Below are 18,344 nucleotides of genomic sequence, written 5' to 3' on the forward strand. Positions count from 1 at the left end.
AAAAAAAAAAAATTGTTAACCTGAGAGCTAGTGCCTAGTTGAATAGTACCTTTATCCTGACTGCCCCTTCTGTGTCATTTCCAGCCCCATGCCCCTGGAACCATCAATGGCCCAAGAGATAGAAAAGAGACCCTGATTCCTATATTAGAAGTGTTGCTGACATCCCAAAATGAAAATTTATACTTTTCAGAAACATTGCGTTTTGCTTGGTTGGTTCTATAGTGTGTTATCTCACATCTAACCACTATACTTGTATGAGAAATTGTCACCAAAGCATGCAACCTAAATCCTTTTGAAAAGTTGGACATGCCTTTGCAAACTTTTAAAGATAATTTGAATCTTCCATTTTAATTGATTCAAGGAAAACTTAAAAGTCATGAGTGTTTGTGCTACACTATGGGAATTTGAATTTTGTGCTTATGGACCATAACTTTAAAAAAAAGCTCAATGATTATTCAAAAAGATCTAATTCTAACTATATAGACAAAATATTTACCTGTAAGATAAAGATTGCTTAAGTAGATTATTCCTTACCTAATCAAGTTAATTTTGGCCTGGTGCTATTCATTATTCTTCTGTCATTTTTATCTTGCCTTTGTCAGTGACAGAAATGCTTGACATTGAATTGGGGACTTGTAATAAGAGTCATTTTATCTACTGAATAATCAAAAAATCATTCTTTTCACTTGAACTGTAATCAGAGTTGTTAATACAGAAGAAAACTAGATATAATAAGTAGTTTGAATCTAATGTATTATCTACTTAGATTTTAAGGTACAGTCATTTTTTTCTGCATAAAGGAATGTATTGTGGTAACCCAAGTAAGAATTTGATTTGTCATTTAGAAGATATGGAATTTTTTTTTTTGTTATAAAGCAAATTTATTTCTGCAGAGAGGTGTCTTATGTTTATGCATGGGGGGAAATTTGGGAAATATATCCACCCTTTGTTCCCCTTACAGAACGGGGTCCTCAAGTCTTCAGCAGCATGATGTAGCGTTTCAGCATCTTTACTGGGGACCAAAGATATTGGGATCGTGAAGAGTCAGACTGGTCACCAGCTGTTCAAAGTCACCCAGGTTCCAGAGCAGAAGTGACAGATTGTCAGGGCCAAGAGATGACCTATTGTCAGGGGAGGGCTGATTGAAGGTGAGCAGGAGATCGGTCTGGTATTGGGGCAGCCGCAGCAAGGCCTGGTGCAGTGTCACGTCCTTTGCTACCTGCTGGTTCTCTTTAGCTACCTGCTGCTTGCCAGAGAGAACCCAGGCTTCTTCACAGCAGCCCCTCAAGGCCAGCTTCTCCAAAGGGATGGGCTGCACATCCTCCACTTGCACAGCCGTAGCCTCCTGCATCCTGCCAACGTCCTCAAAGTGGTACCTCGCTGCTGCTTCTCCACCAACATGGGCCTGCAGCTCTAGAAGTTCCACGATCAGGCTCTGGTCTGTCACGCGATGGCAGAAAACTTCTTGATTGTCTGGGACCGGTCGGAGGTCGCTTATGTCAATGGCTCCCGGAGGGAGAGTGGCAGAGAAGGCGCCCCCGAACAGTGGATAGTCTCGTGTGGGCTCCATGGGCCTGAAACGGATATAAGCATTAGAGAGATTTTAAAGAAACCTAAATGGATCCACGTGGCATAGCCTCCCTGCGTTTCACTACAGCCACCGCCACCGCCGGTCTTACTTAGCTCCTAAGATATGTAATTTTAAAGCATTCATTTTCACATGTTTTAGCCTTTGAAGCTACAGAAAAAGGATTTTATTTGCCAGAATCAAAAGAGTAAAGGCTGGGGATGTTGCCATAAATTACTTCCTGACCTCAGCAAGACTTGAAATCCATCAGCTCTTCTCTATTCCACTCTGTCAACTTCCAAACTTGGTCTCCTTACCTTCCTAACCTTACCCTATAGTCGTTCACTTCAGGGTGCCTTTCAAGAGCTTTCTCGGGTCACTTTCCTCCTTTTCTTAGGTCCCTCTCATCCTGCCAGTTGTCAATCCTGGATGAATTCAACCAAACACATTGTTTACTCCTCCCAAGTCGTTGAGTGCTGCTAGGAACAATTTCAGAACTGTTGTAGCCAGTGCAAGTTAAGTATACAGCCCTTTTATTTTTCACAACTAATTCTGATGGAGATTGCAAATTTGCCAATCTAAAGTCCCCTGCTTCTCCTCCACTCTTCCCCAGTTAAATGTGTCCTAGCCCTGCTCAGTAAATGCTTAAAGTAAAAACCATAAAACATCTGGTACTTAATAGGTACTTCATAAACACATGTCTTTCCCCTTCTTCCTCAGTACACTGATTTTAAAAGAGCCAAAGGATAAATCCTGAGAATATAAAGTAGGGGATGAAATAAGTCCCTCCAGAGGCATAAAGGGAGGGAATGAAGAACCACGGCTTGTTTGGCCTAGGGCAAGACAAACTTTTTGTCACATTCAACCCAAAGTTGTCGGTTTACCAAGGCGCAAATCTGACCTCATGTTTTAAATTCTCTGAATCCCAATACTGCTGCCTGTAAATTCCCCAGCATAGTATATAATGCTTTCCAAAATCAGATCTCCCACCTAACCTGAGCTAGCCAATTTGCTAACACTTGACTCCCCCCCACACCTTGTACTCTGCCATAAAATAGTGCTCATAACTGTTGGGACAGTCTATTCTAGTATTCGTTTAATTCATTTCTTGAGTGCCTATGTGCTAGATCTTTGCTAGGCTTTGGAAATAGAGTGGTAGACACTATCCCTTAACCTTGTGATTTTCCTGTAATGGAGACTGGTAAGTAAACAGCCAGTTATTAAACAGTAACCTTAGTGCTGGAATCAGCACTTGTCTGCCTCTCCCATTGGATTGGAAATTCATTAAGGACAAGGACTGACTTAGCCTGGTGTTCCCAACAGCACTTAATAAATATTTATGAATGAATAAATCTACTTGAAATTAATCTCCCACCTCTCAAGCGTTCCATTAAAGATAATATATGTGAAGATATCATAAACATCAAATGTTAGCTTTTATGTTAATGTGGTTCTTCTAACTAATTCTTTAATGATTCTTACTCAATGTTCTCTTCCATTCTGAAAGCACTTAGACTGTTTGCTCTCTGTTTTGTCTGATTACCATTATATCAAAAGCCTCACTTCCTCAAACTTAAGTCCTATATCTAACTGCCTAGTCACCTGAGTTTTCTGTTGTTACCTTGAAATAATATAATTAAAAACAACTTACACCTTCTTTCCTATCGCTCTACCAATCCAAATAATGGAATAAAAACACTTCTTTAAGTTATCCAGGAGGGTGTCTGATTTATTTCTTACCCTTGCTTCCTGCATCTATTCAGTCCTCCCAAGGCCTATAGCTTTTTGTCCTTCAAGATGTCTCTAATCTGTCCCCTACTTTCCACTTTCACTGTCATTAACTTGGAACAGGCTTTATTGCTATACATGAAGGGCTGATTATTTGGTGGCTGAAATACAGAAAAAGACTCGTAATGGACACCATAATAATGTAAATTCAGACAATGCAATTATCATTTGGCTCTGCAACCCCCACCACCTCCAGCTGGCTAACTGCAGACTTCCTCTGGTTATTTCATTCATCTTTAATAATGCAACCTCACATTTTATGTGATTAGATATATTGGACTTTACAAATAGTATGGCATAATTTTACTGCAATCTGTACTGATTGTTGAAAAGTACAGTGCAATAAGCAAAAACATTAGTAATATAAATTTTAATAACCCATTAGTTCAAGTTAATTATATAGAATGTTTCATGACCATTGATTAATGGGCATCTTTTCAGAGATATCCGGAAACCATTTGCACCACTAACTGCCACGTCATGTACATTCTTTATAAAGCACTCTATGCTTTAGGAGCATGACCAGTTTATTATCTTTGAATTACTTTTGTTACTGTACATAAACATATATCGGAAGCTCTGAGAATTGGTATAATGAATAATGGAAGATACTTGGACCTGAATGGGGGGAGGCAGTACTAACTGCAATCTGCAAAAGTAACTGTAAATCTTACCGAAACTTGCATAGTCACTTAAAAGAAATTGCAAAATTGGAATAAACTTTGAAAAGTGAAACATTTAAAGAGACTTAGCTTTAATAAGTGATATTCTAATGTCAATATTTTATAAGAAAGAATTTATTGAAGCTGTCAGATTCAGTTAACCATAAAGAATTGGACATGTAAAACTAAGTTAACTGAAAATGAAGATTACTGAAACAACGATGTGCCCTTTGAAACAAAACACAGTAGCAATTCCAAGAGATAAACTAATAAATCATGTTTGTTAGATTTATTTATTTTTTATTTATTTTTTCTTTTTAGCTGAGCCATCCTGCCACCTGTTGGCAGCTCAGCAGCAGCTCAGCAGCAGCTCAGCTTGGGCCTATGTGGGAATTGAACTGGCGACCCTGTTGCTCAGAGCTTGCACTCGAGCAAGCTCTTAACCAACTGAGCCACTTGGCCGGCTGCTAGATTTATTGAATCCTAAACTTGGCCAATTAAGGTTCGCAAAGCTCTGGTTGAAGGTGAACAAAAATTAAATTATAGCAGTCACTAAATGACTTAGCATTACACATATAAAATATGTGTAATTTTAAACAGTATTAGAAGGCTTAGAAAACAATTGAATATAATTGCTGGTAGTTTAGAGGAAGCTGGGAGAGGATTCAGCACCATGAAGAATATTAATATTAAGAGAAATTCTCAATTTATTGAGACTAAAAGTCATCTATGACAATCAATTTAATGAAGTTGTTGGAAGAATTTATAGTTTACTGTTATATTATGGCTCAGACAGGAGTATCACTTAGCTTGTGATTGCTGCAACAAAAGATCAAACCAATTTCCTCCTGGCTTAGAATATCATCATAGCATATATGGATAATTAATGTCCCCTAACTTGTCTTCCTGAACTCTCATCTCTTCTTTAGCCCTTGTTGCATACACTTGCCAAATTAATCTTAATTATTTGCTTTCATTTTATTCCTCTGTTCAAAAATCATTACCCTATAGGACAAACACTTTAGCTTCACAGTCAAAGCTATCTATAAACTTCCTGTCTTATCTCCCACTATCCCTTTACTTCACCTAAGCCTGCCTAGTTCATTCTCACCTAAAGACATACATGTTCCCACTTTCATGCCTGTACTAATACAGTTGTTGCTGAAATGTTCCTCTGCCACCCACTGAGTTTGCTGTATCTCTAAAGTCTAACAAGGTTGGGTTTCCTTGCTGAAGACTTTATTTCCAAATCAAAATATCTTTATAATAATAGTAATGATGTAACTATAAAAAACCATTCCCTACACTCAGATAGAAAATAAGAGAATGGCTTTTGGCTAAGTGTTTATAGTAGAGACCTTACAAAGCAAAGCTTAAATATGGCCTTTAGTTAATTAACTAAGGTAATAAATAGCTATTAAAAGGCATATGACTGAGGGTCTTTTTATTATTCCCAGCAGACCTATGGTTCCCTGATAGTGAGGTGCTGACTCCATAGTAAGGCAGCTGGAAAACATTAATAGGAATTTATAACAGTGCTTCTCCAACTTGAATAATATACCATCCATCTCCTTTAAAAGAAAAAGAATTATTCTGGACCTCAACTGTTAATCTAGGTTATTTTTGTTATACTGTTATTTATGTATGTAAAGTAAAACAAGGTATAAGCTCATATAGGGAACACCTTTGTTGTTTATTGGCCATTCTCCCTCATGCTAATTCTTCCTAATAACATTTCTGCTTCATTTTGGTGAATTATCTCTACCCAATTGTAAACAGCCAAGGTACCCTGCCTCCCCATACAGAAGCCTAAGTGTAGCAGCAGGTTGCTAATCCTTCTTCTCACTGCTCTGCTCCAGTCAAAGGGAGGTTCTTGAGTGGAGAAAACTGTTGGCGTCCACTCATCTGGTAGCAGACTGGCCAAATGGCTAAGTAGTACTTGCTGTTTCGGTTCTTTTCCGGTTCTTGTTCTGTCTTGGTTCTTTGTCCTGGACCTGAACCTGGCACTCCCTGTGGAAACTGGGAGTAAGTAGCAAGAGAGACTTTCACTGTACACCCATTTATTTTGACTTTTGAAGCATCTAAATGTATTATCTATTCAAATATGGAATAAAAGCACTAATAAACAAAAAATAACGCACCAGTAAACAATGTGGCCTAGCCAAGTTGACATGTAAAATTAACTTTCACAACCCAGCATGCCAAGAGGAAGACTGCACATCATAAGGTAAAGCTCACAGTGAATAGCTGACTCAGCCTGTGATGGCGCAGGAAGAACAGGTCTGGAAGAAGATTGTAAAATGTTATAATGAGAGAATTAGCTTTTGATTGCTTTTTCTTATATAAACCTTTTTTGAATGTCCTTGTGAACAATTATTCATATTCTCAGCTCCTATGGTGGCCAGTCAGACACTATGAAATCAAATCTGAAATTAAGGGGCTTAACTGACCTTTATAATTTCCTTTAAGTTACTCCACAATGCCAAAGGGCTTCTGTACTAACATAGGTGTCATGGTCCTGATAACAAAACTCAAGAAAGTAGATGTAGTCACTGAGAAAGTGTGAAGCACAAGAAGAACAGAAGGCAAGGACAGATGTCAGCGAGGGAGCAGTCAAAGGAATAAGGAACCCAGGAAGGAAGAAGAGACCAGTTCATTGAAAAAAGAGGGGTTTTTAATCTGTGACCCATGAACTCCTTAGGGGCCCATTAATGGGCTTCAAAGGATTAACTATCTCCCTACAATTACATGCAAAATTTGCATGTATGTGGATAGCTTTCATCAGATTTCCAAAGTGACTTGTATCTCCATGTCCAAAAAAAATAAATAAGAAAATAAATGTTCACTGAATGTAGCAATTGGAAGATCTCTTCTTTGAAGAGCCATTTAGCTTGGCTCCCTCAACTTCCTTTCCACTTCAACTCACTGCAGTTTGGCTTCTAAGTCCGCCACTACCAAAACTGTTCTCATCAAGGACACTGACATTTATTGTGCAAAACCTGGTGAGTAGCTCTGTTATCTCACTTGACTTCTCAGCCTCCCTTTCCTTCCTACTGGAAGTTGGTACTTTCTTAATCATAGCACCATCGATTTCCTTTATCGCGCCTAGCATAGTCTGAAATTATTTGTATATCATTTGCACCATATGTTTAGGATATAAATTTGTCTAGGACTGGAACATTGCATCTCTTTTTCACTGCTAGATCTCCAGTGTCTAAAAATAGCGTTTGGTGCAGAGCTGGCATTCACTAAATATTTACTTAATGCATGAATGATGAAACTCAAAAGTGGATTCATAGCAAATATTCAATATTTTAAGTTTGAGCTTTTTTCTACGATGGTTTAAATACCATTTTTCTAACAAAGGGGGATAATTAGCCCTATCAACCTATGCTGTTGAGAGATCGAGGAATATGAGACCTTGGTGATTTGAAGTCACAGGTGACAGGTGAGAAGGTAATTTTGGAAGAACTGGAGGGACTAGACAAGCCAGGAGGCCAAGCTGAAAAGGATTAAAGTGAGAGGGAGGTGAGGAATGAGAAACAAGGTGTATATACCTCTTTTAGGGAAAACATTTAGTAGATAAAGCACTTCAAGGGGATCCCACCGTTGAAGCAGCAGTGAGCAGGATCAGTGTGAAAAGGACTGAAGGAAGAGAGGGATCACTCTTTCACTCTAGGCAATACTGGGCAAGTATTGTCACAATTTAGTGAAGAGAAAAAAGTATTTTACAAAGAAGAGGAAGATTCATGTTTTCTGTATCCGTTGGGGGGCTGGTCTGAATTTTGAAGTTATAAAGTCCCCAGCTCTTTTCAGGGCACAGATGAGTGTTAGTAAATTTACCTTCATTCTGCTTCGGTTTTCTTCTAACATGGGGCTAAAGGGGTCCTCCAACCTTCATGCATGTAGTGATAAAACTCATCTGATAAAGCCCATAAGAGACAAACCTGTAAAACTTGTAGTCTAACAAAGTTAGGTTTATTAACTCGCTGACACAAGGAGGCCACACACCAGAGGAGCTGGGGAGTCTTAAAAAAAAAGGACCTGGGGGGCCAGCCGAGTGGTGCATTGGTTAAGAGTTGGCTTGGGACGCCCGCTCTGAGCATCAGGGTCCCGGTTCAGATCCCACGTGAGGGCCAGTGACGCTGCGCCCTCTACAGCTAAGATGGTGAACAACAGCTCAACCTGGAGCTGGGCTGCCATGGGTCGCCTGCGACAGCGTAGGCTGCAATGGGGCTGGCCAGCAGCTGGTGTGAGCTTTCGTGAGCTGCTGAGCGACTGCCTCAGCCGGGAAGAGCGCAATGATAATACCAACATGGGCCAGTGAAGCAACATCCTCCACAACTAGACTGAAGAACAGAAGGACAGCAACTTGTCTGTTCCCCTTCCCCGATTCCCCAACGCTGTTCCCCTCTCCCAATTTCCCCAAAATCTTAAAAAAAAAAAAAGAACCTGGGGAAACCACAGGATTTGGAGGAGTGTAGGTAAGAATGAAGAAGGCTCAGGCCTGGGCTATGAAGCAAGCTCCACGGTGGTTTTGTATCCTTGAAGACCATAAAGTTAAAATAAATGTGAGATGTTACATTTGAAAACCCCTTATTTGAAGCTCTATTCTTGGATTGGAAAAGCGTCAACATGATCCACGTGGCTCAGCCCCTCCAAGCAGGAGTGGGATGTTCCACTCTTACTGACAAGATTTCAAACAACAAAGAAAGCTTCAGAAAGTTTGTTTTAGGGAACACAGTTACTCAGTCTATGCAGTTTCATTAAACAACATCGGTTTTTGCATATTCATAACAGGTATTTGCGTGTTGAAATTCTTGACTTTATAAACATTCATCTGAAGGCTACTTCCCTGGTGTTAGTGTCCCCTTGGTTGAGTTCAAGGCCTCTTCCATTTATACAAACAATAAATAACAACACTACAGGTATTGCGGGCTTTATTATGTACCATACCCCACTGCTAAACGTTTACTTACGCATCATTTCATTTGATCCTGACAACAAAGCATCGAAGTATTTACAGGAGAAACTGACGCAGAAATTGACATGACTACGGAATTTGCTTTTTCCATTATTGCACTTACTTTAATTCTGCCGTTATGTCTTAACTACCGTATTTCCCCATGTATAAGACGCCCCCATGTATAAGACGCACCTTAATTTTGGGGCCTGAAATTTGAAAAAAAATGTATTATCTAAAGTTACTGAACTCAGGTTTTATGCAACATAAAATTCATACAACTCATCACTTGCGGGAAATCCAAGTGAAAAAAATCTACAACCACTGTATAAGACGTACCCAGTTTTTAGACTCCAAATTTTTCGAAAAAGGGTGTGTCTTATACATGGGGAAATACAGTAATTAAATTTTTTTTCTCCCAGTTTTTGAGGAATCACTATTCTTTTCTGTGACCACCACATGCTTCCTACGTGGTAGACTCTCTATAAACACGGAGCTGAATTACACACAAGACTTGTAATTTGCTAACGTGATAACAAGTGGGTCGGAACATGCGTGTTCCTAGGGCTACTCTGTCCTGGCTCAAGGGAATCAATCGCTCTGGCATTACAAGGGCGCGAAAGTGGCTGAGTCTGGGTGAACAGGGCCCAACAACCTCCAGCTCACTCAGGACCCGCCGGACCGTCGCTCACTCCCGCGGAGGCGGAACTTCCGGTCTTTCTAAAGACGCACTTCCAGCGACAGGCGGAAGCTTCGCTGCAGTCTGGCGAGTGCTAGGGGCACCTGCGGCGGCCACCTGGCTGGTCGCGCGTAAGTGAGCGTCGGAGGGGCTGGGGAGCGGAGGGTGCGAGCGTTCCTGGTGGCCTGAGGCCGGCGGCCACCCTGCAGGGCTCTAGGTGTTTCTTTCCTTTCCTAGAAGTTTCCTAGAAACTTCCCAGGTTGCCAGAGCTGGGCGTTGACCGCTCCCGGCGGCTTTGACCGAACCCGGACGCGTGGGCCTGAGGGTGCGCTTGTGTGTGCGGCTGTGTATGAGCACGTATGCACGGACGTTAGCGTGTGTGCGGGCGTGAGTGTGTGTGCGTGCGTGCGGGTGCATGTCTGTGTGCCGGCGTGCGTGCGTGGTTGTGCGCTTGTCACTTTGGAAGGGGTAAAATTGCTACAGGGGATCAATGACTTGGTGTCACTTTAGAGAAACAGCCCTGTCCTTCCTAATCATTTAACAATTATGATGGAGAAATAATATTAAGTGGCTGGAGAACATTTAACATTTTTACATAATGCTCACTACCAACTGGGGACTGCCTTAAGTTGTGGGTGGGTCCAGGTGAGGATGTGACATCCCTATCCCCAAAGAAACCACAGTTCCGTGGGGAAGACAGGGTTCAGAAATGCCATACTATTAGAGAAAGAGTAGATAGACATGAAGAGAGCTAAGTGACTTCTCTTGTGTCTGACTAATAGAGCCATGGCCGCTGTCATTTAATATTTGTCTCAACTTTTTTCATCTTTTTAGTTCTAACCTTTATGCTTTTCTAAAATTAAATTTATTTTGGTCACATTGGTTAATAAAATTATAGATTCCAAGCATGTAATTCTATAATACATCGTCTGTATATTGCATTGTGTGTGTAACACCCAAAGTCAAATCTCCCCATATATTTGACCCCTGTATATTTTATAAACAGCATATCGCTGGGGATTTAAAAAAAAAAATTTAAGTCAACAGCCTCTGCCTTTTGACTGGCAGGTTTATTGTACATCCATTCATTGTCACTACTGAGATGTTTGTTCAGGCCCGAACCTTTGGAGTCATCCTTGGCTCAGTTTTCACACACCTAAAATCTGTCAAAATTCTATGGACTCCATCTTCAAAATCTAGCCAGGCTCCTAAACCCTTCTCACTGTCTTCACTTGTCCAAGTTACAGTCATCTCTCACCTGGATGACTGCAGTATCCCTCACTAACTAGTCTGCTTTTTCTTCTTTGAGTCTGTTTGCATCACATCTAGAGTGATCATTCTAAAAAAAAAGAAAAAAAAATCAAATTATCTCTCTCCTTTCCAAAAATCCTCCAAGGATTATCTCAGAGTAGAAGCCAGAGTCTTTAGAATGGCCCCCCAAGGTCCTGTGTGATGCAGTCCTGCTTTACCTCGGATCCCCTCTTGTTCTCCCCTGTGCTCACTCTATGGCCGCCTCATGTACATCCCAGCCTCAGGATATTTGCACTTGCTATTCCTTTGCCTGGAATGCTCTTCCCCTGTTTGACCACATGGTTCAGCTCCTTAAACTCCCTTGTGTTTTGGAATATTCTCAGTGAGGCCTTCTCTGACATATCCTTCCCTTATATCTCCTTTGTACTCCTACTTATTATAGGAGATGCCATGTGATTTACTCATTTATTTGGTTTATTATGTTTACCCCACGAGGATAAAGGTTAGATAAGAGATTAGGTATTTTTCTGTTTTTTTAATAGACTCTTCATAATGAGGAGTCTACATTTTTACCATCATATTTTCTCTTTTCTTTGCCTTTTTTAAAACCTTTTTTTGCGTTTTTATATTAAAGTTTTGTTTTCTCTTTTTACTTTTCCCCTTCTATCTGTTTGGCAGATATATTACTCTGTTTCTGTTCTTACAATGATTAACCTTTGAATTTAAATTTTACTGTGCATACTTAATTGATTTAATTTAATCTTAATAAACTCTTAACACTCCAGAACAATATTATCATTACCTTTAAGTTACTGATTTTAAACAGGCTTTCTGGATCATCTCAATACTTTATTTTTGTAAAATGTAAACATTCAACAATAAAACTAGTAGTTGTTACTATTTTCTGGTGATTTTGATTTTTTTTCCTTTTGGTTTATTAAAGTCAATTTATCATACACTTTAGTAGAATATTTTTGTATACTCAGCACTTTAAAGTTTATTTTTAAAAAGTATGTGATACTTTATCTTAGCGTTTTGCTGGTAAGTGTGCAAGAGAGTCAATTGAAAGCAATATGGTAGACATAGTTAGTGTAAAATGAATATTGCTCAAAAAGTAGGTAGGGACTACCACAAAAGGTTTGCCAGTTATTAGAAGTAGCTGGAATGAATTTGTGGAGGAGTGATTTGGAAAGATTTGGTGGTATTTGAAAGTGCGTATAGTGAAAAGGCACATATTGGTTCATTAATTTTATTCTCTTTCATATAATTTTGTCTTAAATATTGTGGGTTTGATGTAGACTTAAGTCATTGGTGTTTGAGAGAGAAGACATGCCTACAAACTTGGGAAATGCCTAAAGCTTTTTCGAGGGCCTACTTAAAATGGCATGAGACGATTCAATATGTGAGGGCAGAGGAACTGGTGACAGCTTGGACAAAGGCTGTGACATCAGGCATGAAGTGCATGAAAGGACAGCAGGACTTTCTGCTCAGTGAAATAAACCAGTTGCTAAAAGACAAATACTGTAGGGTTCCACTTATTAAGATGTATAGAGTAGTCAAGTTCATAAAAACAGAAGGTAGGGGCTGGAAAGAGAGGGATATGGGGAGTTCTTCAAGGAGTATAGAGTTTCTGTTTTGCAAGATGAAAAAGTTTTCGTGATTGGTTGTATAACAGTGTGAATATCTCTAATACTGAACTGTACACTTAAAAATGGTTAGATGATTAATGTGTATTTTACTACAATTAAATTTTCTTTAAAAAGGACAGATGGGCTTGTTTAAAATTGGGCTAAATTCTTATAAATTGTTACATTTTAGGTGGTAATTTAAAGGCAAATGGCATTTTTGCCTTTAAATGTTTAAAAGTATTGCCATATTTAGTCTCCCAATGTGAACTTCCAATCAATGAAACCCTCATATTTACCTACTTGGGAAATTTGTTCTCTTACTCTCTGCTGCCCATTCCTGACAACTTAACCAGGGCGTGGATTCCACACGGAGCTTGATCCACACTGTTCTTCATCACTGAACTTGATCTTGCATTCCTAATTTTAGGTCTCAGTTTTTCACTGTTACTTCTTTCTCCCAATTAGACTGTAAGTTCCATGTAAGTGTATGTCTTCTTTTCCTTATGTTCTTTGCGACAGGTTAATGAATCTTGTTAGTGCCTGAGCCAGGATTACTACTTAGAGCTCCCAAATCTCAGTGTGTTTTCCATTGAGGTTGAGATTTCTACCTGATAGGTGTCGTTATGTGAATGATACGTCTGACCTCATACCAATTATTTAGTACAATTTTGAACAAACATCAGGGAGAGATTTAGGAAAATACATTTAGAAAGATAACAGAACTCATTTCAAAATCTTTTTCCTAATGTTAACTCACAAAGTGCCTGTGTTTTTACCTTTTGTTAAAGAAGGTAGGAAATGTGATCACTGATGGACTCTATACCTACTATGAGCAGTCAGCTTACTGTGACTAACTTCCCCATATCAGCTTCTGTTGTTCTTCAGAACTTGTAATATAGTTCTTTGGATTTATGAAAATTTCTCTCATCTAAATGTAGAATCTAACTTATGATCTTAATCAAGATCTTTATGATCTTAATGGCTGTTTACTATATGTGAGCACTTATGCATGTAATGACATCTAATTCTCACAACAGCCCTGTGAAGTAGGTCCTAATATTATCTACATTTTACAGATGAGGAAACTGAGACACAGGTTACATTATGCAGTGTCCCATATCTAGCATGTAAGAGGAGAGGTAGAATTTCTATCCAACAGACTGGCTGTATATAATGTCCATATAACATTAAATAGGAACAAATATGACCTACATTCTTAGTATTTTTTAGGATTCTTTCAGTTGCAGGAGAAAGAAACCCAGCTCAAATTGATGCAAACAAAAGAGGGAATTGAGTGGCTTATTTAACAGTTAATGAAAGGCTTTAGGTATGGCTGGATCAACTCTGCTTTCTTGTTTGACCTTACTTTTAGACAACTGTTTTCCACTTAGTGACAAAGGTGCCCCCTTAGCTATTCCAGGTTTAAATGATTCCTTTAAGGTTTTTGGAAAGAAAGAGTTGGATCCTCTCTTCAAGGGCTAATGTTATTTCCTGAAAGACGGGCTCTGCTTGGGTTAGAATTTTCACACATGGAGTTGCTGGATACAAGGAAATGGAGGTTAGCGGTAATCAGATTGGCTGTCCTGGGCCATTTGTCCACCTCTGTAGTGGGTGAGTGGCAGCACACCAGGCAGAGAAAGTGCACATCCCAAAAGGACTAAAGAAGACAAAATAGGTGAGAACTATTTTGGTAGTGAAGAGGGAACTCTTGTTCTTTGATTAGGTACATTTCCCAGGTTAAGAGCCTTCTATCCTTAAAAAATAACTACTTTTTAGAAGACTTAAGAAATTGTTAAAATTTTGAATTCATGTGCAATTACAGTACAGGAAATGAAAGTACTTTGTAAATTACTATATAATTTTATTTCAATAATTCGTTTTGTTGTTGATGCTGGAGACTCACCACCAAATTTTTCTCATATCCTCCAATTTTCTTAATTGATTCTTTAACATAAAGACTCTTTTAGCAATGTCAACCAACTTTTCATGTGTTTATTAGCCTATTAGCCATTTGTATATCTCCTTAGGATACATGTCTATGTAGATCTTTTATCTGTTTTTCATTTGGGTTATTTGTCTTTATTGAGCTGTAGCAATTTTTTTCTTTCAGTTATAGTTGACATTCACTATTATTTTATATTAGTTCCAGGTGGATGGCATAGTGGTTAGACATTTATGTAATTTGCAAAGTGATACCCCGATTAGTATACCCCTGGTACTACACATAGTTAATACAATATTATCGACTGTATTCTCTATGCTGTACTTTACATCCCTTCAACTATTTTGTAACTACCAATTTGTATTTCTTAATCCCTTCCCCGTTTCTACCCAGCCCCATAACCCCCCCTCCTTTCTGGCAACCATCAAAATGTTCTCGGTATCAATGAGTCTGTTTCTATTTCGTTTATTCGTTTATTTTGTTCTTTAGATTTCACACATAAGTGACATCATATGGTATTTGTATTTCTCTGACTTCCTCCACTTAGCACAGTACCCTCTAGGTCCATCCATGTTGTTGCAGATGACAAGATTTCATTCTTTTTTATGGCTGAATAATGTTCCATTGTATATATGTACCACCTCTTCTTCTTTATCCATTCATCCATTGGTGGACACTCAGGTTGCCTCCATATCTTGGCCATTGTAAATAATGCTGCAGTGAACATATGCACATGTCCCTTCAAAGAAGTGGTTTTTTTTTGTTTTTTTTTTAAGATTTTATTGGGAAATTGCGGGAGGGGAAGAGACAAGTTGCTGTCCTTTTGTTCCTTCAGTCTAGTTGTGGAGGATGTTGCCTCACTGGCCCATGTTGGTATTATCATTGTGCTTTTCCTGGGTGAGGCAGTTACTCGCCAGCCATTGGACAGCCACTCACAGCTGCTCACGGCAGCTCGCATTGGCTGCCGGCCACTCATGCTGGCTGCCAGCCACTCACGTAGCTTTACAGCAGCCCACTGCAGGAGGGGCTGCAGCCTACGCCATCGCCAGCAACTCACAGCAGCCCAGCTCCAGGTCGAGCTGTTGTTCACCATCTTAGCTGTAGAGGGTGCAGCGTTACTGGCCCTCATGTGGGATCTGAACCGGGGCCCTGCTGCTCAGAGTTGGCGTCCCAAACCAACTCTTAACCAATGAGCCACTTGGGCAACCCCAAAGTAGTGTTTTATACTTCTTCTGATAAATACCCAGAAGTGGGATTGCTGGGTCATGAGGTAGTTCTATTTTTAATTTTTGAGGAATGCCTCCATCCGGTTTTCCATAGTGGCTGCACCAATCTGCATTCCCACAAACAGTATACAAGGGTTCCTTTTTCTCCACATCCTCTTCAGCACTTGTTATTATTTGTCTTGTTGGTGACAGCCATTCTAACAGGTGTGAGATGATATCTCGTTTTTTTATTTGCGTTTCTCTGATGATTAGTGGTGTTGAGTATCTTTTTATATGTCTATTGGCCATTTGTATGTTCTCTTTGGAGAAATGTCTATTCAGGTCCTCTGCCCATTTTTTAATTGGATTTTTTGGGTTTTTTGTTAAGTTGTATGAGTTCTTTATAAATTTTGGCTATTAACCCCTTATTGGATGTATCATTGATGAATATTTTCTCTCATTCATTAGGTTGCCTTTTCATTTTGTTGATGGTTTCCTTTGCTGTGCAAAAAGTTTTTAGTTTAATATGGTCCCATTTTGTTTATTTTTTCTTGTGTCTCCTTTGACTGAGGAGATATATCAGAAAAACGTGTTATTAAGAACATTTGTCCTGCGGATGGACGGGTTCTCTTCCGAGAGACTACCGCTGTGGAAGGAAGCGTCTATTTAGTTACGTCACCTGTGGTCCAGGCTTGGGAGCCTCAGAGGGTGTTCTCTGGAGGGGTTTAGCTGCTGCCAGGGCTGCTTTTCCTGAACACGCTGAAGGTATTTGGAGTCCCCTAGAAATGAATAAATTCGTCATCCGAACACCTAGAATCCAGAATAGTCCTCAGAAGAAAGATCTTGGAGAAAATATTTACAAGCAGGCCACGATTGAATCTCTGAAGAGAGTTGTGGTTGTAGAAGACATAAAAAGTCGGAAAACTATGTTGGAGCTTCCTGATCAAAGAGAATCTAATTGAAACCTTATGAAAATTAAAGAAGAAAATACCCTCCTGGGAAGTGTTAAAATCAACAAGGATAGGTCACACTGTGAACAAGATGCGTAAACACTCAGATTCAGAAAAGGCTTGTCTTGCCAAAGAAGTTGACACTGAATGGAGAACTTTCATTGAGAAATATTCAGATAGACCTTCCATTGAAGTCCGAAGTGATCCCAAAACCGAAACATTGAGGAAAAACGCCCAGAAATTAATCTCAGAAGCCTTGGAATTAGAGATGGATCACCTACTGGTTGAAAATATCGAGCGGGAAAGGTTTCATCTCTGCTCCTGCCTCATTAATCGGCCGCACTGGCGGACAGTGAGAGCCCTGGTCTTCACGTTAAAGCACCGAGCTGAAATCCGGGCTCAGGTGAAGAACAGCTCACTGCCCAGCGGCACATTTGTACAGACCTACAAAAAGTGACTTGAAGATAGTTCCAACCCTTGGCTGGGCAGAAAGGAAAATGTGCCCCTCACTGCCATTCAAAGACTCTTGAGTTTGGGTGATAGCTGATGCTGGCTGTGCTAAATTTTCCCATGGTGCCGTTCCTTCAGACAGAGTCTGCAGAGAGCACTGGGAGACAGGCCTGCAGGAAATGTGTCATTAGCTGTAGCGCCTGATGCTACCTAACAGGACATGTGCTGGCTGTCACTAAGAAGCACTGCTGTACGGTTGCCATCACTCAACAAGGCAAAAAGGTGACAGATTTCACTGCAAGTACACGAAGGACACCTCTAAACTTCCCCCATGTCAGGCAAATGAAGTTACTACCTTATTTCTCCACCCTGCAGGTAACTGAAACTCAGTTACTGCTGCCCCTCACTCGGTGCCATCCCCCTGAGTTTAGATAGCTCTGGTGCCTCTCAGAACTCCCCTGTCTGTTCTCTTTGCTCTACCCCAGGGGCGACCCTGCGGAGCCAGCCCACTACCCCTTCTTTCCAGAACTCACTTATCTGAACATTTCAGCTCTCCGTGGAAGACCTGCGCTGGTCTCTGGAGCCCCCATGCTGAGGCTTTTAAGGAGGAACTGGCCTGAAGCACCCCACGCCTTGGGGTTTATTTGAATACGTTGGCTCTCAGTTTAGGGCTGTGTAGAAGAAACATAATGAAATTCCTCTTGAAATGAATTACTGTAGTGGAAAAATTACATATATTTTAAAATGAAATACCTCTATATAGACCTTCTTAAACCATTATGTAAATGATACTTGCTTTTTTAAGAGCAATAATAAACTGGGACTTGTTTTTCTTAAAACAAATATATAGCTTGTTCATCGAAAAGTGTTTTGGGTTGAAAAAAAGTATAGTTGATGAAAAAAGAATTGTAGTGACAAGACTTGGAGGGAGACAGCAAGACCAGAGGAAGGTTTTGTTAGGTTAGGGGACTGGAGCATGTTTGTAATCTAAAAGGAGCCAATAAAAAGGGAGAGATTTAAAATACAAAAAATGAGGGGATGGATTAAAAAGGATAGAAGGGAAGGCACTAACGTTGTCTATCTTCCAAGTCCTAGATACTTTTCCTAAGATTATTTATTAGCACTTACATTGATCTTACGTAGTTTTTTTTTTTTTTAAGATTTTTATTGGGGAGTTGGGGGAAGGGGAACAGACAAGTTGCTGTCCTTTTGTTCTTCAGTCTAGTTGTGGAGGACGTTGCTTCACTGGCCCAAGTTGG

The 18,344-nt window shown here is 39.9% G+C and overlaps 1 protein-coding gene and 2 pseudogenes across 2 annotated transcripts in view; 2 read left to right on the top strand and 1 right to left on the bottom strand.

Annotated features, from left to right (window-relative positions):
• Window positions 1-6: 6 nt before the first annotated feature.
• Window positions 7-4,343, bottom strand: LOC109387737 (ran guanine nucleotide release factor pseudogene; annotated as a pseudogene).
• A 5,370-nt stretch (window positions 4,344-9,713) lies between these two features.
• The window catches only part of TBCE (tubulin folding cofactor E), a 59,650-nt gene continuing 51,019 nt past the window's right edge, over window positions 9,714-18,344 (top strand). Inside the window, exon 1 of the mRNA XM_019651818.1 lies at window positions 9,714-9,790. The gene's annotated coding sequence lies outside the window, so the exon portion shown is untranslated. The remainder of the gene's footprint in view (window positions 9,791-18,344) is intronic.
• On the top strand, window positions 16,208-17,892 carry LOC109387730 (transcription elongation factor A N-terminal and central domain-containing protein 2 pseudogene; annotated as a pseudogene). The gene has a single exon (XR_002125079.1). The product of XR_002125079.1 is annotated as a transcription elongation factor A N-terminal and central domain-containing protein 2 pseudogene (transcript).

Source organism: Hipposideros armiger, unplaced genomic scaffold (assembly GCF_001890085.2).
Source record: "Hipposideros armiger isolate ML-2016 unplaced genomic scaffold, ASM189008v1 scaffold_167, whole genome shotgun sequence".
Taxonomy (NCBI): domain Eukaryota; kingdom Metazoa; phylum Chordata; class Mammalia; order Chiroptera; family Hipposideridae; genus Hipposideros; species Hipposideros armiger.